A 21,722-nucleotide genomic window follows, 5' to 3' on the forward strand; every position below is an offset into this window, starting at 1 on the left:
TTGTCCATGTAATCGGTTTATGTTTTTAAAATTTTAAACTTGTAGTCTCCCTTTTTATATTGCAAATTGCTTAGCATTCAAGAGAGGCGATTAATCAAATGTTCATTAAACTTGAAATTTCATGTGATTAAGCTAATATTTAATACTGGCACACAACTTTCTCCTTTAATATGCATCATCCCAGTGCCTTAGACGACCTTTTGAGAGTTACCCCCATCTGGATACTGCCCTTGAACATTCCCAGATAGTTGTGGCTAAGGGAAACATCTGGATAATGACTGCATTTGCCCTATTTCTCTTTCAACATCAGCCCTTGATTTTTTTTTTTTTTTTAATGCTTATGCACACTTTGAAAAGTTTGAGGCTCTGGGAATAGGAATAGTGAAAAATCATAGTTATACTACATGAAAGAATCAAGGGCCATGGAGCACTGAGAAACTCGTAGTCAAGAGGCATCAAAGAAGACCAGGCGTTTCAAGTTCAATAAAGTTCTAATCACCTAATTCATCACTCTTTCTGGATAGCCTCAGGATAAGGGAGATGAAACTGTGCTCATTTGTAGTCATAATGCATAGTGAAAAAAGAAATCCTTTCTAAGCCCTGATGTTGTGATCAGCTGGAGACCCTGGGCCAGAGCATAGTGGTTGATAGAACATATTATCACTCTTCAGGTCACAACACAGTTATTAAAGTTCTTTAGGATAATACTCAGTGCTGCCTGCAGCATGGCGCTGCTGGGGTAATTGATATCCTCATGTTGATTACGGTACATTACAGAGCTCCAGAAATGTTCCTCATTTTCTAGGATTATTACACACCGGATGGTTTTCATTACAGAGCCCCAGAAATGTTCCTCATTTTCAAGGATTATTACACACCGGATGGTTTTCAGAAGGCCAGCATATTGCTGATAAAAATAATCATCATGAGGAAATATATTACGACATATTATTTTCCCTGTAATTTTTAATTGTAGATCTGTTCTCCTTCAGGGATGTCAAAGCTTAAGGTTAACAAGGCAATGGGGCCTGACAACCTACACCCCAGGGTGCTCAGGGAGTTGTGTGATGTCTTGGCGGAACCGCTATCCACGCTCTTCAATCTCTCCCTTAGTACGGGTAACGTCCTGTTGGACTGGAAGACGGCTAACGTCATTCCACTCCACAAGAAAGGCTCCAAGATGGAGACAGCAAACTACAGACCGGTGAGTCTCACATCAATAGTGTGCAAACTAATGGAAACTCTAATCAAACGCCAATTGGATACGATCCTGAACGAGGAGAATCTATGGGATTCCCGTCAACATGGATTTACTAAGGGGGGATCCTGCCAATCCAACCTGATCAGTTTCTTTGACTGGGTGACGAGGAAGCTGGATGTTGGGGAGTCCCCGGACATCATATACCTAGACTTCAGTAAAGCATACGATAGCGTACCACACCGCAGGTTGCTGAGCAAGATGAGTTCTATAGGATTGAGCGACACATTGACGAAATGGGTTGGGAACTGGCTTGGAGGTAGGCTTCAGAGGGTAGTGGTGAACGGCACCCCCTCTGAAATGACGGAGGTAGTCAGTGGAGTGCCGCAGGGCTCAATCCTGGGCACAATCCTATTCAACATCTTTATAAGAGACTTGGCAGAAGGGCTGCGAGGTAAAATAACATTATTCGCCGATGACGCCAAACTAAGCAATGTAGTGGGCAAAAGCACAACAGACATAAATTCAATGTCCGACAACATGATGCACGACCTACTACTACTGGAGCGCTGGTCTAGGTCCTGGCAACTCAGCTTCAATGCCAAAAAATGCAAAGTCATGCACCTGGGCAGCCAAAATCCATGCAAGACTTACACCCTTAATGGCGAGATCCTAACAAGAACTGAAGCAGAACGAGACTTAGGGGTGATCATCAGTGAGAACATGAAGACTGCCAATCAAGTGGAGCAAGCTTCATCCAAGGCAAGGCAAATCATAGGTTGCAAACACAGGAGTTTCGTCAGCCGTAAGCCTGAAGTCATTATTGTATAGATCCATGGTGAGGCCCTACCTGGAATACTGTGTGCAATTCTGGAGGCCGCATTACCGTAAGGATGTGCTGAGACTGGAGTCGGTCCAGAGAATGGCCACCCAGATGGTCTCGGGACTCAAGGATCTCCCGTACGAGGAACGGCTGGATAAGTTGCAGCTGTACTCACTCGAGGAACGCAGAGAGAGGGGTGACATGATCGAGACATTCAAGTATCTCATGGGCCACATCGAGGTGGAAGAAGATATCTTCTTTTTCAAGGGTCCCGCAGCAGCAAGAGGGCATCCGTGGAAAATCAGGGGCGAGAAACTGCACGGGGACACCAGGAAATTCTTTTTCACTGAAAGGGTGGTTGATCGCTGGAATAGTCTTCCACTTCAGGTTATTGAGGCCAGCAGCGTGCCTGATTTTAAGGCCAAATGGGATAGACACGTGGGATCTATTCACAGAGAAAGGTAGGGGAGGGTCATTGGGGTGGGCAGACTAGATGGGCCGTGGCCCTTATCTGCTGTCTATTTCTATGTTTCTATGATTTAAATATGTACTTCTCTAACTGGGGCAGTTTCATTCTGATAGCTCCCAATTACTCATACCTTGCAGGCATTAAATCCAGACATTCAACAGCGGACCATGTCCGGGCATTGGCATTGAATGTTCAGGTTTCCGGAGCTGGCTAACACAAAAAAAGCCAGATTCTACAGTAAAAATGGTGCTTATGTTAGGCATCGCTAAGCGCCCTAATCATAGGCTCCTCATGTAACTTTTTTAAATTGGCGTGGTAATTGACTATGACAGCTTTCAGGCAATCAAAAAAAAAATTACAATTAAGATTTTGGCACCGAACTCTTAGGACAACTAGTGATGCCTACATGGAGGTCTCTATGATGCCTAATGACTAATGACTCCTACCTGAAAAGTAGGCATGTTTAGGGATAGAGAATAGCAATTATAACATAACGTCCAATATGTCAACATTTTTAGTTTTTTAGGCCTCAGTAGTGCAGCCCAGGAACCATCTTATCTCTGAATAAAAAGGGACTAACTTCTTCAATGAAACATTAGCATTCACATTCCCGTCACCTGGTAATCACCATCAATCAATAATCACACAACTCAATTTTATTGGAAGAAATATTTGGCCGCAGCTTTATTATCTATCTGAATATTATCTCCACTTACAATACAATCCGTGTCCAAAACCAACAGACCCCCAATGAATATTTCACACACCCCATGGCACTATTCGGTGTAGAAACTAGCTTCCGTTAAGACTTTAAACTTATAACATTCCCCCAAACATGGCCCACGGTGATGCAAGGCCATGCTTCCTCTCCCCCCAAACATGACCCACGGTGACACCAGGCCATGCTTCCTCTCCCCCCCAAACATGACCCACGGTGACACCAGGCCATGCTTCCTCTCTCAACAGTGTCGCATATGAGTGTTACATGTATTTATTTATTAACTGCTCATCTCCTAGATCCAACTGGGCCAAAACCCATTTTCCACCCCACCTAAAGCTGCATCTACCTCCCCCCAACTCCATAAGCTCAACCAAATCCACCCAAGTCGATATATAACCTGTAACCAAGTCGATATATAACACCCACCCACCCCCCCACCCCCGCAACACTGACACAAAACATAACACCAGCACATATGGGAGGGAGGGAGGAATAATTTTTTCCTGAAAAGCCTACTCTACTGCTCCCCTTTCCTCAGAACTCACTCCAGCCTGCCACAACATCCAACCAATCCAGTGACTGCTTCACCCCCATCACCTTAGAAGCCTCCCTAATCCTTTTTCTTTCTTACAAGCTCTGTCTATTAACCCTTTCTCACCTCCTCTTATAAACTTGTCAATCCTTATTCTACACACCCTTGACAACACCTCATATATTCCCCTCACCCTCTGCACCCCTCCCCCCATCATTCAATAAATATTACCAGCAGGTGACATCATCTCAGCCAATGTTATATCACACCAGATGAATCTGGTGTTCTTTAATTTTAAATGAAAATTTTAAATCATAACAACTTTTAGCATTTGTGGGTGGGGATACCATCTGACATGTGTCCCCTTAACATTTCTTTGAGAAAGTGAAACAGGGCGGATGGTGTCCCCACCGACAAATGCTAAAAGCTGTAGGGGTAGAGAATAGGCATGGTTGACTTAGACATTGCTAATCATCCGAGTTAAGTGCCAGTAAATTAGGCCTGGTAAAACCTGGCCTAATATACATCTGCCTATCTCTAGGATGCCTATCGATGCTGAAGTATGCCTAGGTAACTAGGTGGGATTCTATAAGTGGTACCCAATGATTGATTGACAACTGCATCAAGCAGAAACTACAATGTAGGCACATTTAGGTGCCATTTATAGAATCTGGCCCATAGTGGTTAAGTGTAGTTTTAAGCACTTAACTGGCTAGGGTTTACTGAATAAAGGGCTTCTTTTACTAGTGGTTGCCATGCAGCAAACACTCCAATGAGTTTCTTGCTTTCATACTCTTGGTTCAATCTTTACTACTGAGCCTTCTTGACTACTGCAACATTATCTATCTGACAATTGCTAAGAAAGACATGGCGAGGTTATTACTGATACAGAACACAGCGGTCAGACTGATCTATGACCTGAAGAAGTATAACCATGTTACACCATTCTATTGTGAGTCACATTGGCTGCCATTGAAGGCTTGGGTTTTGTTTAAATTGGGTTGTTTTTGTTATAAGGCTTTATATGGTACAGCTCCACTCTCTCTGGTTAATAGACTTTCCATAGCATCATATAAACACAGCAGAAAATCTCATGCTTTGTTTAATTTTCCCTCTGTACAGGGAAAATTGATCACACTTTGGCATTCTTGGTAGCTTCCCATGACAAAGAATTTCGATCGTTGTTGCTTACAGCTTACTCCTACAAACATTTCAGAACACAGTTGAAAACTGGTTGCCGTACATGAAGAAGGACATGGTACTGCTGGAAAGGGTCCAGAGAAGAGCAACTAAGATGGTTAAGGGGTTGGAGGAGTTACCATACAGTGAAAGATTAGAGAAACTGGGCCTCTTCTCCCTCGAACAGAGGAGATTGAGAGGGGACATGATTGAAACATTCAAGGTACTGAAGGGAATAAGGGGATAGATTCCGTACAAACGTAAGGAAGTTCTTCTTTACCCAGAGAGTGGTGGAAAACTGGAACACTCTTCCGGAGTCTGTTATAGGGGAAAACACCCTCCAGGGATTCAAGACAAAGTTAGACAAGTTCCTGCAGAACCAGAATGTACGCAAATAGGGCTAGTCTCAGTTAGGGCACTGGTCTTTGACTAGAGGGGTGCTGTGTGAGCGGAGTGTTTTTGTTTTATTTGGGGGAGGGGGTTGGGGGAAGATAGGGCTCGCTTTTATGCGGTTCTATTTATCACAGTTAACCTGACTGGTTAAGTGCTGCTGAAAATTAGTGATTATCCACAAAAAGGCAATTTAGCCGGTCAGGAGCCATTTCTGGCTGGTTACATTGCTTTGATTTATTGACTTCAGAGTTAGTACATGTATATTTCTCAAACCACTGTACATCCCAGGCAGAGTAAATATCCCAAGAAAAAATGTGATATTTCTGGAGCTATTCCTCTACTGTTCACTAGCCCACTCCCCAGACAACTTAAGCCACGTCTGTGCAGCTCTACACAGCTTTCCTATGCCAGGTGCTGATGTTCCGGAGGCTGGCATGTACCTTTTTATTCTGATATTTGTGGTAGGAAAATCTGGTAGCCCTAGCCTAGTGGTTGATAGACAGTCATACCCAATGGTGCCTAGGAGTTAGATGCCATTTATAGAATTGGGGGCCTAAGAGCGTGCATATAATTTGCATGCTATTAATGTTGAACTGGGAAGTGGAGTGTTGGAGTGGCCTAGCGGTTATTGCTTCTGCCTCGGTACCCTGGGGTTGTGGGTTTGATCCCGGTACTGCTCCATGTGACCATGTCACTTAATCCTCCATTGACCCGGTACCATAGCTAGGTTGTGAACCCACAGAGACAGATAGGGAAGATATATAAGTATATCAGATTAGGTTGTGAACCATTCAGATGGCTATGCTGATGGGCAGTATATCAAATAAACTTGCTGTGAGATGCCTGGGAGGAGGAGAAGCGCTGGCTGATTGCCTACAGGACGCACCTCTTGCGGCAAGAAGCACATCCTGTAGGCAGTCAGCCAGCGCTAGCACCTCTCCTTCTCTCTATACCTCTTCCCTTCCAGCACCCCCCCCCCCCAGTGCGGCCCAGAGCCCCATTGGAGGGCCTTCATGCATGCGCAGACATTGACATGATGATGTCATGCACACACGCGATATCATCATATCGACATCCGCGCCCTTCTGGATGCCCTTGAGCAGCGGCCACCACGTTTAGTGTGCCGGGGCTTCACAAAGTTTGCGAGACACTAGTCTAGACATTTCTCTCCCTATGCACTTATTTATTTGTTCATTTTTATAGCCCGTCCTCCCAAGAGCCCAGAACGGGTTACAATAAAATAAAAGTAATAAAAAAATTAGATACTTGGATACTTAAGCATCTTTCTAGCTTTTTCCATCACCGTTTCCACCGTAGGATCATCAGACATGAACAGCCCTGATTCTGCTCTTCTTTGTTGCCCCCCAAAAAGTAATTCTCCCCCTTGCTTTGCCAACTCTGGAACAATTCCTTTAATTACAATGCACTTGCATTTGACACACCAGCTTTTATTGTGGCATTCGAGCGAGTTAATTGGAGGGTGGGTGCACCGATCTCGTGGCAGCATTTTTGAATATCAGCCGCTACTCCTTCTTGAAATTGCAACTACTGTGCATGCAAGCCCATTGTTTGTTAAACCCACAGTATACGTCGCAAGACCATTTCTGAAATACGTAAATTACAATGTACTGTTTCATTTGAGGATTTTGCCCCAGCAGAGAGAGCACACAGGATTAAAATTTATGTTCTTGCTCTCACTGTTCTAGACATCTCCCTTATTATTCTGGTTACAAGCAGAGCACTAAAGTGTCTCCCTTAAGAAATCATATATTGTCTCTGCTGGGCATTAAGAAACCTTTGTGGTTACCAAAATGTACTTTGCAGTTCACAATTTCACACCATCCTCAACAGACGTGCCTGACACCTGTATTTACATTGTAAATTAGATTTCATTTGTTCATAACATTTCGGGTAGGTTATTAGATGCTGGTTTGAAGCATGCGATGCAGAATGAAGGAATCCTGCTGTGCTGAAAATGAATGTTCAGATCTGCAAACATGAAAACAATTGACCAAGTAGGACTTACTCAATATTATTCTGAAGTTGCACACGGGGAATAGAATAGATGCTGTTTTAATTGGAAAATGTTGAGACTTTCAGCTGAATATTGGAATACGAGTCAGACTAAAGCTTTTGGAAAAATAATATTAAGTCCTTTTGGGATATTCTAGTACAGCATGTTTATTGTACCTATTTGTGGTAATTTCCATAATGTTGCCTAGCAGCAAGGTGCACCATTTTTTTTTTTTTAAACGAGAAACAACCCAGCCAGTTTCTCTTTGAAAAAGTTGCTTAAACTTTCAGAAATTCAAAATGGCCGCACAGTTTATAACTGTAATGTTCACAGATGGTTACGAGAAACCAGGCATATATATTTGAAAATGTGATTCTACCAAGTAAAAAACAACTGACTGATTATGTATATAAGTTACTTATTTGACCTAAACATACCCGTAAAAATGTCTCTTGTTTGTGCGGGGTTAATGCCTATAGATGCTACAACTCTCCCTGCTGGATGCTTCTTTATAGTATCAGAGCCATCTTAACCTGAATAAACCTACCTAGGGGGAAGTGACATGCAAGGGGTGGAGCCAGTGAAGCAGCTCCCATGAAGTATAAGATGTAAGGCCAGATCTAGGTTAAGGAGGCACAGGGATATGAAGAAAGAAGTGACCGCTAGTATATGCCTTAACTACTATGTAATTCGTATAAATATTCTGCTTGTTTTTGCTGAATACTTGTAAGTCCTATTCTAAGGTCTGGCTGTTACCTGACTGAATAAAGACATTTGTAGGCTGGGTTTGGGGCATGGCAGTCACAGGCCTTGGTCAGTGTTTTGGTTCTTGTCAGCCTCAGGCCCATCTCAAGACTTTTGCCTATTGAATAAAGAGGCTGTTTTTTGGGTATCCGGCTCTGAGAAGAAACAGGACTCAAGGTTTTAAATTAATTAAGAGTTTTTTATTATTATTTTTTCATTTTCTATGAGTGCATCTGGCTGTGTTTGTAAGCCTTGCTTGTGCTATTAGACTCGGTAAGAACTCTTTTTCATTTTCCATCTACCTTAGATGCCATTTTACTAAGCTGTGGGAAGCACTAATGTGTGCTTACTGAAGGCTAAAAATCACTACTGTATTGTGCGATATTTTTCAGATCAGCGTGCGCTTCCTATGCACTAAAAATACTTTTGACTTTTTAGCACTCTGAGGGCGAAGAGTAGGATAATCAATTAATTACATTGCCAAGATCTAACCAATTAGCACAGGAGTTCTTACCACCTAGAAAAAGGTGTTAGTAAGGGCCCATATGATAATGGCTATGTGCTAAGTTGGAAATTAGTACATAGCCATTAATGGGGAAATAGAAAATGTGGTTATTTCACAGTCATGCTAAAATTGGTTTCAGTCCATGGGAAACCAACATACTAGTCATAGCGCAGACCACCTTTTAGCACATCTTAGGGCTCCTTTTACTAAGATGCGCTAGCGTTTCTAGCGCACGCACCAGATGAGCACGCGCTATAGCGCATGCTAGCCAAAAAATTACCGCCTGCTTAAAAGGAGGCGGTAGCGGCTAGCACGCGTGGCAATTTAACGTGTGCTATTCCACGCGATAAGGCCCTAACGCACCTTTGTAAAAGGAGCCCTTAGAAAATGAACTCCTAATTTTGAGAACGTCTTTCAAAAAGAACAAAATAGGACTCTGCCATATGAAATAAAGTATGAGAAAGTGATATTTATAAGCCATGTTCTAATATTCTGTTAGATGCTAACATGGGCATTATGCTAGCATGATGTTAAACGTGCTTAAGATTAGAGAGACTGGGGCTTTTTTCGCTGGAGAAGCGGAGACTTAGAGGGGATATGATAGAGACTTACAAGATCACGAAGGGCACAGAGAAAGTGGAGAGGGACAGATTCTTCAAACTTTTGACAACTACAAGAACGAGAGGGCATTCGGGAAAATTGAAAGGGGACAGATTCAGAACCAATGCTAGGAAGTTCTTCTTCACCCAACGGGTGGTGGACACCTGAAACGCACTTCCAGAGGGCGTGATAGGGCAGGGTACGGTATTGGAGTTCAAGAAGGGATTGGACAATTTTCTGAAGGAAAAGTGGATAGAAGGGTATAGATACAGGGCTACTATACAGGTCCTAGACCTGATGGGCCGCCGCGTGAGCGGACTGCTGGGCATGATGGACCTCTGGTCTACCCAACAGAGGCACGGCTTATGTTCTTATCACCACTGGTTTCCCAGTAATAATACCACCATAAGATGATCTATAAAAAAATCTATATATATTTAAATTACCTCATTAGGTATTAATGCTGGTTGCCCTAGATAACTATTGTGCAGCCTCAGTAATGCTGACACGTCTTGCATCTCATTGTTTTAATTTTGGCTTCTACCTTGCTAATCTTAGGGACATCCCAAAATCAGAGCAGGATGCAGTACAGCACATGAACAATTTAAAAAACATATGGGTCTTTTTATGAAGGAGTGCTAACCGATTTAGTGCTTGCCAAAGATTAGCGTGCGCTAAATGCTAAGGCACCCAGAGAATATAATGAATGCCTCAGCATTTAGCATGTGCTAATCTGTAGCGTGGGCTAAATTGGATAGCGGGCCTTAATAAAAGGACCCCCATAACCATGAACAAAACAACAAATTTGAAACAACATCAGTTATACCAGGTTTCCAGACTGTAAGCCAATGAAAAATAGGTGCATTTTTCCGTTTCTTTCGAAAGGTCAGTAAACTGCAACTGCTTCCAGGGCCTGTGGGTGACAATTCCAAAGACATGGGGCTCCTTTTATCAAACTGCGGTAGGGGTTTAACGCGCGGAATACCGTGCGTTAAACCGCCTGCCGCGCTAGTCGCTAACGCCTCCATTGACGAGGCGTTAGCTTTTTTGGCTTACCACAGGGGTTAGCGCGTGATGAAATGTCTGACGCGCTAACCCCCATAGCGCACCTTGATAAAAGGAGCCCATGAAAAGTCCAAGCTATTACAAAATGATCCGACTTTAGAAAGAGTCACACACAGGAAAAGAAACAAAGCAGACTCCTTCAGTAGTCAAAAGGAGTATGGTTAAATATAGGCCTTCCAAAATAAGCAAAGATGAATCAACCAACGGTTTTATTGAAAAGCCACCATAAGAAGCTTTCAGTGTTCACCACGCAAAGATACAACTCAACACGGGGCCATGCTTTGGTACTCAAATGTCTGCATCAGGATGTGATACTACTACTATTTATTATTTCTATAGTGCTGAAAAGGCGTATGCAGTGCTGTACAATTTTTTTTTTTTTTAGTTCAATCATCTTTATTGAAAATTTTATAATATACAGAACAATAGGGCAACAATTACCAATACACTAAGCAAATAGTAACAAAAGATATATATTTGGTAATAGACCAGTGTTCTTCAACCTTTTGACACCTATGGACCGGCGGAAATAAAATAATTATTTTGTGGACCGGCAGTTGAAGAACACTGGGCTAAGTCGTGAGCCAGACCCTGCCACGCTTCACCCAAGCTTCGCCCCCATAATAGTACCAATTGTAACACCATTTTTTCCATTCATTTTTCATATATATACACACATACACACAATATAATCGTATTAATAACACATAATGGTTAACCACAAAATTAAACTAATATCTGGCAACTAAAATTCAGTGCAAAGAAGTGCAGAGTAATGCATTTGGGAATTAGAAATTGGAAGGAGCCGTATGTGCTGGGAGGTGAGAGGCTGATTTGCACGGATGGGGAGAGGGACCTTGGGGTGATAGTGTCTGAGGATCTAAAGGTAAAAAAACAGTGTGACAGAGAGAGACGTGACCAGTAGAAGAAAGAAGGTGTTGATGCCCCTGTACAGGTCATAAGAACATAAGAATTGCCGCTGCTGGGTCAGACCATGGTCCATTGTGCCCAGCAGTCTGCTCCCGTGACGGCCCCTAGGTCAAAGAATAGCATCCTAACTGAGACTAGCCCTACCTGCAAACGTTCTGGTTCAGCAGGAACTTGTCTAACTTTGTCTTGAATCCCTGGAAGGTGTTTTCCCCTATAACAGACTCTGGAAGAGCATTCCAGTTTTCTACCACTCTCTGGGTGAAGAAGAACTTTCTTACGTTTGTACGGAATCTATCCCCTTTCAATTTTAGAGAGTGCCCTCTTGTTCTCCCTACCTTGGAGAGGGTGAACAACCTGTCCTTATCTACTAAGTCTATTCCCTTCAGTACCTTGAATGCTTCGATCATGTCCCCTCTCAATCTCCTCTGTTCGAGGGAGAAGAGGCCCAGTTTCTCTAATCCCCACTTGGAGTATTGTGTTCAATTTTGGAGACCATATCTGGTGAAGGACATAAAAAGGCTTGAAGTGGTCCAAAGGAAGGCGATAAAAATGGTAGGAGGTTTGTGCCAGAAGACTTATGGGGTGATACTAAAAGCCCTGAAAATGTATACCCTAGAGGAAAAGAGAGACAGGTGAGATATGATTCAGACGTTCAAATACTTCAAAGGTATTAATGTAGAACAAAATCTATTTCAGAGAAAAGAAAATGGTGAAACCAGAGGGCATAATTTGAGGTTAAGGGGTGATAGATTCAAGAGTAATGTTAGGAAATTCTTCTTTACGGAGAGGGTGGTTGATGCATGGAATTCACTGCCGAGGGAGGTGGTGGAGAAGAAAAAGGAGAGTTCAAACAAGCGTGGGATGAACACAGAGGATCTCGAATCAGAAAATAATGGGTATACATTGAAGGAACTAAGGCCTGTACTGGGCAGGCTTGCACGGCCTGTGTCCCATATATGAACATTTAGTTGAGGATGGGCTGGAGATGGTTAAGATTGGCTGGGGTGAGCTTTGATGGAGACTCCAGTAGATGGAACCTAAGCACACTACTGGGCAGGGCTCTGGGTTTCTGGCCCAGAAATATCTAAGAAAAAGGACCATTTAAACTATATTAATTTTTGGAGCATGTATGGTTGGGCAGACTGGATGGCCCATTCGGGTTTTCATCTGCCGTCATTTACTATGTTACTATGTATGTAAACATACTGTTGCAAAGGATGGAAAACAGCCAGATCTGTATCCTTGGCTCCAAGCTGCTGGGCCGGCTGATAAGGAACAATCAAAGATCTCAAATATTTAGGTACTAACAGCAATCTAATCTTATTGGTTGTTTGTTTTATAATATTTCTTTATTGAGCAAACCAGTACACAGAGAACATAACAGAGTAAAGGGACATCCATCAATCAAAAAAAACCCGCCCTACCGGGCATACAGAGAGCAAAGGTCATAAACACAACCAAGATCAGATGTGTCAGGAACAAGAAGTGCTCAATACAATTTTCCATGTAAAACCCTCTGAAACCCCCCCCCCCCAGGACATATCGTAGCACCCCAATACTATAACATACATGGGAGGAGTATTGGCTGTCCCTTCCCCATCGCGAGAGGAGTCTACTATTGAACTGTTAGCATCTACTGGGGTCTTCTGTCCTCTTCTGTACTCTCCCTCTTCAGACTCATTCTTACTTAGATTCTCTTATGGGGGTTCATTTCTCTTTCTCTTTATTTTTTCCTCTTCTTCTTCCCTTTTTGACCTAGTTTTCCTCCTCATTCTGTCTATTTTTTGTCTATTTTGGGTATTTCGTATATATATTTCACAGGTCGGGAGTAGGGGTGGGTGGGGGGGGTTGGGGGGTGGTTTGGATCCGGTTTTCTACGGTGTATTCTAATCTTATTGTTAATAGGTGGCCAACGTAGCTTCTACAGATATGAAGTAACCCGATCACCAATTGAGAAGCTGAATTGTGAACCACTAGCATCATATATTGGAAGTCATATAAAATGTGCTGCCAGCATGGAAAATAGAATAAAATAAACATAATGATACCAGTTTAAATGTTGATCAGTAGGTAGGAACGCATTAAATAAACATGAATATAGGCACTTTTGTATGCCTTTCTGTTTTGCATTGATCATTTGACAACACAGCTCTCATCTAGGTGTGATTTGTTATTACATTAGAACAGGTTTTGGCATGCCGTACAATAGACTGAAATTCCATGCTCTATGGCATTTCTTTGCTTCTCTTGCTGGATTTTTAATGAAATTTTAGCTAAAGGTTCACGTTATGTTAAATGTGGAAAACTCCTATGCAATTCTAGTTTTTAAATACAGGATTATGTTTGTATAACTGCCCTGGCGAATTAACAGAAGCCAGCCCCGATTTGCAATGCCTCCGAGAGCGATAGCCGGCGCAGGTTTAAAATATCAACTGCCTGTTTCTGGTCCCTTTGGAATAAAACACAATAATCTGGTTTCTAAAGTGTCACCGAGATGTGAACAGTGGGATTCTGATATGGGTCAACTCAATAACTCTCAATGACTCCCATGAGCTTAAAATGGTAGATGTGTTTAAGTAGGTACAATAGTAATCATATTGGGAGGAGAGGGCAATATGCACAGCTTTTGTTCATTGAGTTCATGAGTTACATAGAAGAATTCCAAACCAGTTAATGCAGAATTATTGTGTTAAGTACTGGAGGAGTCAAAGATATGACAGGAGCACGGTGTAACTTTAACTGAACTGTTCTGATATTCAACACAATCTGGCTAAAGGTACCTGCTTAAGTCATATTGGAAAAAAAATACTTATTGAATACTTGAAGTACTTATTGAAATACTTACTTGAAATTAACCAGGCCATATGTTCCTACTATACATAGTGTGATCATATGGCTCCAGAAAAAAGGGGACGTATTGAGACATCCGGGTTTTACTTCCATTGAAAGCAACCAAGATGTCTCAATCTGTTCTCCTTACTTCCATTGCTTTCAATGGAAGTAAAACCCGGATGTCTCAATCCGTCCCCTTTTTTCTGGAGCCATATGGTTACACTAACTATACAGCAGGCAAAGTTGAAAGTCACAAGAATGGGAGCTTTTTCTTGTGCTGGTCCAGAGTATATTAGAAAGCAAAAAGATGTGTTTTAAAGAGGTTCTTGAAGAGACATCTATCTCTTTTGCGAAATGAAGTTTGGATGTTGAACAATTTCATTGGATAAATTGTATGATACGTTGATGAAATTTATACTTAATAATAATAGCTTTATTCTTGTATACCGCCCTACCATAAGTTCTAAGAGGTTCACATCAAAAAAGACTGTGCAATCAGTGAAACATACATACATATGTAAAAGAAATACAATGATATTCCAGTAACCAATTTATCAATCAAGTAAGTTTTTACCAACTTCCTATAGTAATAGTAAGACTGTGCTTGAGGAATAAGAGTACTCAGCAAGGAATTCATACCCCTTGCCCCTCACACACCTCTTTACTTTCATTTAAATTCATTCCCTTCTCCCCATCCCTTTTTCACTCACTCCCTTTCACCTCCCTCTAGGTAAGCCATCAATCTTTATTAAACTACCTAAGATCCCCAGTGGCACACTATTGTCCTTTTTACTGCATCAGTACCTCAGGGTTTGAGTTAACTGTGATACAACAGCATGTATCTCTAGTCTGGCCCAAAACCAGTCCACTCTCGTTGGCGCCACTTGTTTCCAGGTCAGCAAACTTACTCTATTTTCTGGAGGTACAACTAAACTTCCCCCACACTCCATTGCTCCCTAATGGCTCATGGTCAGTGGTAAAAGGAAGGAGGGGAGACCAAAGGCTCATTGGCTGGATACCATCAAGAATGACATGGGAATGAACATCAAGCAATTGAAAGAAGTCGTGGAAAACAGGGAAGCATGGCGAGGACTGGCCTACAGAGAGTATCCAAGGGTCGGCCATGACTGAATGGATAGTAGTAGTAGTATTTTACTGCTAACCCCACCTCTTAGGCTTAGAATGAAGAGTTTCAGCCTCTAATAATCAGAGCTGCTATTGTGATATCATAATGCCTCATTCCACCATTGCCTAAGAGTCAACCTATCAGTGATGTCACAATGGCTGGATTGTCCTATACTTGGCTCATTTTTATTATATGTAGCATGTGATGAGGATGAATTCATTAGAAAAGGAGGTGCTATTTGAAGTAGTCAGTGGTAAAAGGATAAAAACAAAAGGCTGTGAATACTGATGTTCTTGGAATGGTTTATTGAACACTTGCACATAAAAACATAAAAATGCAATGGTAACAGTCCAAACAAAGCAGAGGAGACCAAAGGCCCTTTTGCTGGATACCATCAAGAATGACATGGGAATGAACATCAAACAATTGAAAGAAGCCGTGGAAAACAGGGAAGCATGGCGAGGACTGGCCTCCACAGTAGCCAAGGGTTGGCCATGACTGAATGGATAGTAGTTGTAGTAGCAGGAAACAAACCTATGCTTATGGACTAAAAAACAGAAACAGAATAATCAACTTTCCCCTAAAAGGGGCACATTAATGATTTATTTGTGTTGATGGCCAACTGAATTAGAAAAAAAAATTGACTAATAATGCTGCTTTATATTAGAATTGTTGTATACAAAGTATTTGGAGGGACATTTTCAATATGACTTCCAAATATGATTTTATACTTTTTGCAAGGAACATTCAAAAATCCAGTGTCAAACATGGCAATTTTTGGACCAGAAAAATGTCTACAATTTGATTTGAAAAATCACCCGATTTTAAGATTTTTGTGCATCTTTTCTATAAGAGAACAATGCCCCAAAACATGCCATTGGGATGTCTGAGAGTCAGCAGTTTTAGATTGGCCACACAGACATCCCAGCAGAGCAGTGGGACAGCCTAGGGGGTACTGCAGTGAATGCCACATAAAAGGTCCTTAGTAGACATCACATCCTAACCACCTTATATTTCATTGCGAGCCCTCCAGGAATAGTAAAAAAAAAAAAATACTGTACCCAACTGTACATCACTACAATAAGCCCTTATTCTTGCAGTGACTCCTATATGTGGGTTGAGTAGGTATTTTGTGGTTTGGAGGGGCGTTCACACTTTCCACCACAAGTGTACTGGTTAGAATGGTTTATGGGCAAGTGTCCCCTTTCTCTACAGTCCAGTACCCCAACCACTAGGCTACTCCGGAGACCTGACTGCTGCTCTAAGTGGAATGGTCATTGTATCTGCAGCTGTCATAGAGCCTAGTACGTACTGTCATTTTTACCTCTTAGGGGTGGTAGAAGTAGGGTTACCCTTGGCTCCTAGAAAAAGGAGGATAGATTGAGACATTTAAGTTTCACTTGTATTGCTTTCAATGGAAATAAAACCTGGATGTCTCAATCCATCTTCCTTTTTTCGGAGCCATACAGTATCCCTAAGTGGGAGAGGGTTGAATGAATACTGGAGAAATTAAGGGGAAGGATCATGCCTTATCTCTGGTTAGTTAGGGTACCATTTTGGCACTTAGTCATTATTGAAAAAGGTCTAGCCCCAAATATCCTTCTTTTTTTTCCCTTTGACATTTCCACAATGCTCCATTATTGCTGAAAAACACTCAAAGATAAAAATAAAGAAAAAGATGTGGATCTCATAGGTATGTAGCAGCAAAACAGAAAGGATAGTGAGGCCTCAACAAATGAGGTTTCCAAAGGTCATAAGGTGACAAGAGTTTATTGGGCAATCTCAAATCCACAGGTAGAGGGGGCAGATGCCAAATCATGGGTAGGGAGAGGAGAGTCAACTAAAGACCCTTGAGCAGAAAGTGTGTGTGTGTGTGGGAGGGGGGGAAGCACTAGTAGAAGTTATAGCCAAGGTGGTGAGTTGCAGCAGTCACAATAAGAGTTTGTGTCAATGGAGGGGAGGGAGGAAAGAGAGATAGAGATAATGGAACCCAGAGGAGAAAGAGATAATTGACCCTGTGGGATGGAAGGAAGAGAAATGGAGAGATGTTGGATCTGGGAATGAGAGGGAGGAAGGGAGACTCAGTCCTTTACAGAAAGGAAGAGGGGGGGGGGTGGCATTTGGATGTTTACAAATATATTTACATATTATATACAAGTATTATTTTGCACCTGTAGCAATTGAGGGTTAAGTAATTTTCCCAGAGTTACAAGGAACTGCTGTGGGAAATAAATAGATACAATTAAATACAATACCCTTACTTGTGCAAATAATCATGATTAAATTTTTTAATCAAAATGCAGCTCTACTATTTACATGTGGAGATGCTTCTAAAATCATGTCGTTTATGGCAGCTGAAAATTTTTTTACAGAAGGCCAGGAAGTTTCAAAAGGTTTCTGAACCTTTCAAACAATCACCAATAAGTTCTCAAGTCCCCCATCTCGTAGCTAGAATTACAGTTCACCAACCCAGATGATCTCAATTCTGAACTCCCTTCAATATGATTCAGAAAGCGAAATGCTCTGTAAGAAATGCATTTCCTTCCACCTACCATTATGTAAATTCCGTATTAAATGATCAAATAAGAGCCCTAAACCATTCAAACTAATTGAATCCCATGATTTGGGACCAGGTGCAACGAGATGTTCAAACTAATGATTTAATAATTGAAAACAATAAACAATGTAGTTAAACCTCTTGCTAATTTTCTACTGTTTATTAATTTAGGCACCTGTGTCTCATGTACTGTTTTCTTCAAAAATGTTCTAAAGGATATGGACAGCACATACATTTAGAATCAATATAATTACCTTTCAAATTTCACTCCAGGTGTTTTAGTGAGTATTAAGAATGGTGTCTCTAATTGCTTTGCAGATCATTTACAGTTTTCAGCCAATTTATTAAGTAATTCATCAGTTAGGTAAATATTGAGAGTTGTGTTTAAATCATATAACAGGATAGCAGGCGGTAAATATCCAGCTTTAAAATATTTGGTCATTTTAACATTTATGAAGGAGTGACCGAATGGATAGAGTGATAAGCTGAGCATCAGTGAAGGCAGGGTTCAAATTGTTGCAAATACTCACCGTATAGACCAGTGGTCTCAAACTCAGACCCTTTGCAGGGCCACATTTTGGATTTGTAGGTACTTGGAGGGCCTCAGAAAAAAAAAAATAGTTAATGTCTTATTAAAGAAATGACAATTTTGCATGAGGTAAAACTCTTTATAGTTTATAAATCTTTCTTTTTGGCTAAGTCTTAATAATAATATTGTAATTTATAGCTAAAGAGACATGTGATCAAGAAACTTTTATTTTACCTTTGTGATTATGATAAACATATCGAGGGCCTCAAAATAGTACTTGGCGGGCCGCATGTGGCCCCGGGCCGCAAGTTTGGGACCACTGGTATATACTCATTAATAAGTCTATTTTATGTATAAGTTGAGGATAGTTTTGGAACTAAAAATGGCCAGAACTACTTTAACCCAGGTGTAAGTCAAGGCTTCCCTCTAGCCCTCCCTTCTTTTCTGGTCAAGCACTCTTCTCTGCATCCCTTCTGCTCTCCAGTCTACTTTAAAAACTCTCTCTCTCTGTCTTATAATTTAAATTCCACATATCCTACAATTCTAAGCGGATTACAAATGATTCAGGTACGCAAGCATTTTTCACTAACAGTCCCGGTGGGCTCCCGTTCTGTCTAATGTACCTGGGCCAATGGGGATTTAGTGACAACCCAGGGTCACAAGGAGCAGTGCGAGGTTTGAACCCACAGCCTCAGGGTGCTGAGGCTGTAGCTCTAACCACTACACCACACTTTCTTTCTAGCTCAATCTCTCTCTTTCTTTCTCTCTCTGTTTTTAGAGATTTCTGGCAGTAGCAGCAATAGTGCACATACACTGCCTGTGGCCTGACCTGGAGCCTTTCTTTTGACATGTCCCTCTCCCTTTGATGCATCTTTCTGTTTCCATGTGGACAGGACACATTAGAGGACAAGGCTCCAGGTCAGGCTGCAGGCAAGTTATATGCATCAATGCTTGACCTCTAAAGACAGCGTGGAAGACATTTTAAAGTAGACCAGAGAGCGGTGAGGGGGGGGGGATTTCAAACTGCAGCTAAGAGAGAAGGGGAATGCTAGATTGTGGGATGGGAGGAGGGTTGAGATAGAGGTAGAATGCCAGGCAGAGGGAGGAGGTGGGGGGGGGGGGGCTGAAATAGTATGAAAAATACCTGCCCATGGAAAAGCAGACACTATTGACATTTTTTTGGAATTGGATCATATGATCAAGAGGGTGCTGCTCTTTCTCATCATCTTTAAATATGTTTTGTTTGCTCTTTTTTGGATTTATCATCCTTGTTGTTAGGCCTTCTTGTCTGCTGTTTTCTTCTTGGCCTATTTTCATCAATAAAAATTGTTTGACCTAAATATCTGCATCGTTCCCTCTTTGCGGCCATTTTGGAAGCTCTTTGGATGGCAGAATGCAGAGATTTCTCCCGATGCAGCAGTCACAAAACAGGGATTTCCTGTCAGGATACAGTTGTGGAAATGGAAAAATTCTACCTTAGAAATATACTTGAGCAGAGGCTAGTCTATATTTATTTACACATAGGGCTCCTTTTACAAAGGTGCGCTAAGCGTTTTAGCGCGCACTAAGTTAGCACATGCTAACCATGCGCTAAACACTAATGTGTGCATGTTAGCCTATGGACACGTCAGCAGTTAGCGCATGCATATATTTAGCGCACGCTAGAACACATAGCGCACCTTAGTAAAACAGGGGGGATTGTGAAACTAAAGCGATTGAGGCAACTTGAAAAAAAGATAAATGCAATTACTGATATAAATTTGGCTGCTGAATGTCATAGTTGATTAAAAAAAAACAACCCACCCACACACAATTTACCCCCCCTTTTACTAAACCACAGTAAAGGTTTCTACTGCAGCCCGGGGAAAAAAATGCTCCGCCGCTCACAGAATTTCTATGAGCATTGGAGCATTTAGAGCAGGGGTGTCCAACCTTTTGGCTTCCCTGGGCCGCATTGGCCTAAAAAAAAATGTTTCTGGGGTCGCGCAAACGCTGCAGCAAGACAGAGGAGGGAGCCAGCAAGATGGTAAACACCCAGGGGCAGCAGAGGAAAACACTGCATCGTCCTCGACCGGGGCCACACAAAATACTTCATGGGGCCGCAAGTTGGACACCCCTGATTTAGAGGATTCGCTCTGGTGGAAACCTCTACCACAGCTTAGTAAAAGAGGGCCTTGATTTGTCGAGATTGCCTCTGTACCTACCATTATGGAGAAAGCATGTATATTTTCTATACATCAAACACAACAAAGGTGACCAATGGGTGTTCAGTCTCTTTTATTAAGATGGACTCGAACGATCGTGTTTCGGCCCACAAAGGGCATAATAACATAGTAGATGACGGCAGATAAAGATCCGAATGGTCCATCCAGTCTGCCCAACCTGATTCAATTTAAATTTTTTCTTCTTAGCTATTTCTGGGAAAGAATCCAAAGCTCTACCCGGTACTGTGCTTGGATTCCTACTGCCGAAATCAGAAGCTAGTTAATTGAGCAGCCATTTTCTATAGAATGTGATGAATTGTTGTGGATTTTGTACAATTTGATTATAAAAAGACTCCTGAGGCAGGCCCATTGCGGACCGAAACACGATCATGTCGAGTCCAACTTAATAAAAGAGACTGAACACCCATTGGTTACTTTTGTTGTTGTGTTTGCTGTTCACTGGTGTGAAGGTAGTTTCTCCTGTTTGTTTCCAAGCTTTTTTCTATACATCACGCACTCTGAAGTTTTTATATTGTTACTAGTCTTATAGTCCGTTACATTAACGGGTGCTAGAATATATGTGTGTGTGTCCGTCTTTATTTCTTTCTCTCTCTCTCTCCTTAGCCGCTTTCTGTATTTCTGTCTTTCTTTCTGTCTTTCTTTTTCCTCGGCTGTCCACCCATTCTCCCTTCCTTTTACCTTCCCTGTGTCCACCACCACCCCTTCACTGCTTCCCTTATCCAGCAGCAGCCCTTCTCCCTTTTTTTAATCTCTCCCCTGTACAGCAGCACCTCTTTCCTGTCCCCCTATCCAGCAGTAGGCCTCCCTTCCTTTTTCTACCCACTGTCTCTTCCCCTGTCCAGCGGCACCCCTTACATCACATCTGCCCTCCGCCGACAGCCGCCTCAAGCCACCGCGGCCTGCAGACGCCGACAGCCATCGCGGTCTGCAGATGCCGACAGCCGCCACGGCCTGCAGACGCCGACAGCAGCTGCGCCGCCCGAAGCCGACATCCGCCTTGGGAGAGAGAGATGCGTGGAAGCACGCATGCGCATTCCTACCTGCGGGGACCTACAGCGCACGGAAAACAGGAGCACGCAGGTAAGAGTGTGCATGCGCGTCTTAGGCTTTTATTATATTAGATGAGTGAGTTACTGAGGTTTTTCTCCACTTGAGTGTTAGATGTTTGTCTATCCTGCATGGGCCCACATTTTACATTGACTGCAGTCTATGATTTACACCATTTGTACATACATTGGACTTTAGCTCCCTTATTGGGATTTTGTTATATGTTTAATTTT

This window comes from Geotrypetes seraphini, chromosome 4, assembly GCF_902459505.1.
Source record: "Geotrypetes seraphini chromosome 4, aGeoSer1.1, whole genome shotgun sequence".
Classification (NCBI taxonomy): domain Eukaryota; kingdom Metazoa; phylum Chordata; class Amphibia; order Gymnophiona; family Dermophiidae; genus Geotrypetes; species Geotrypetes seraphini.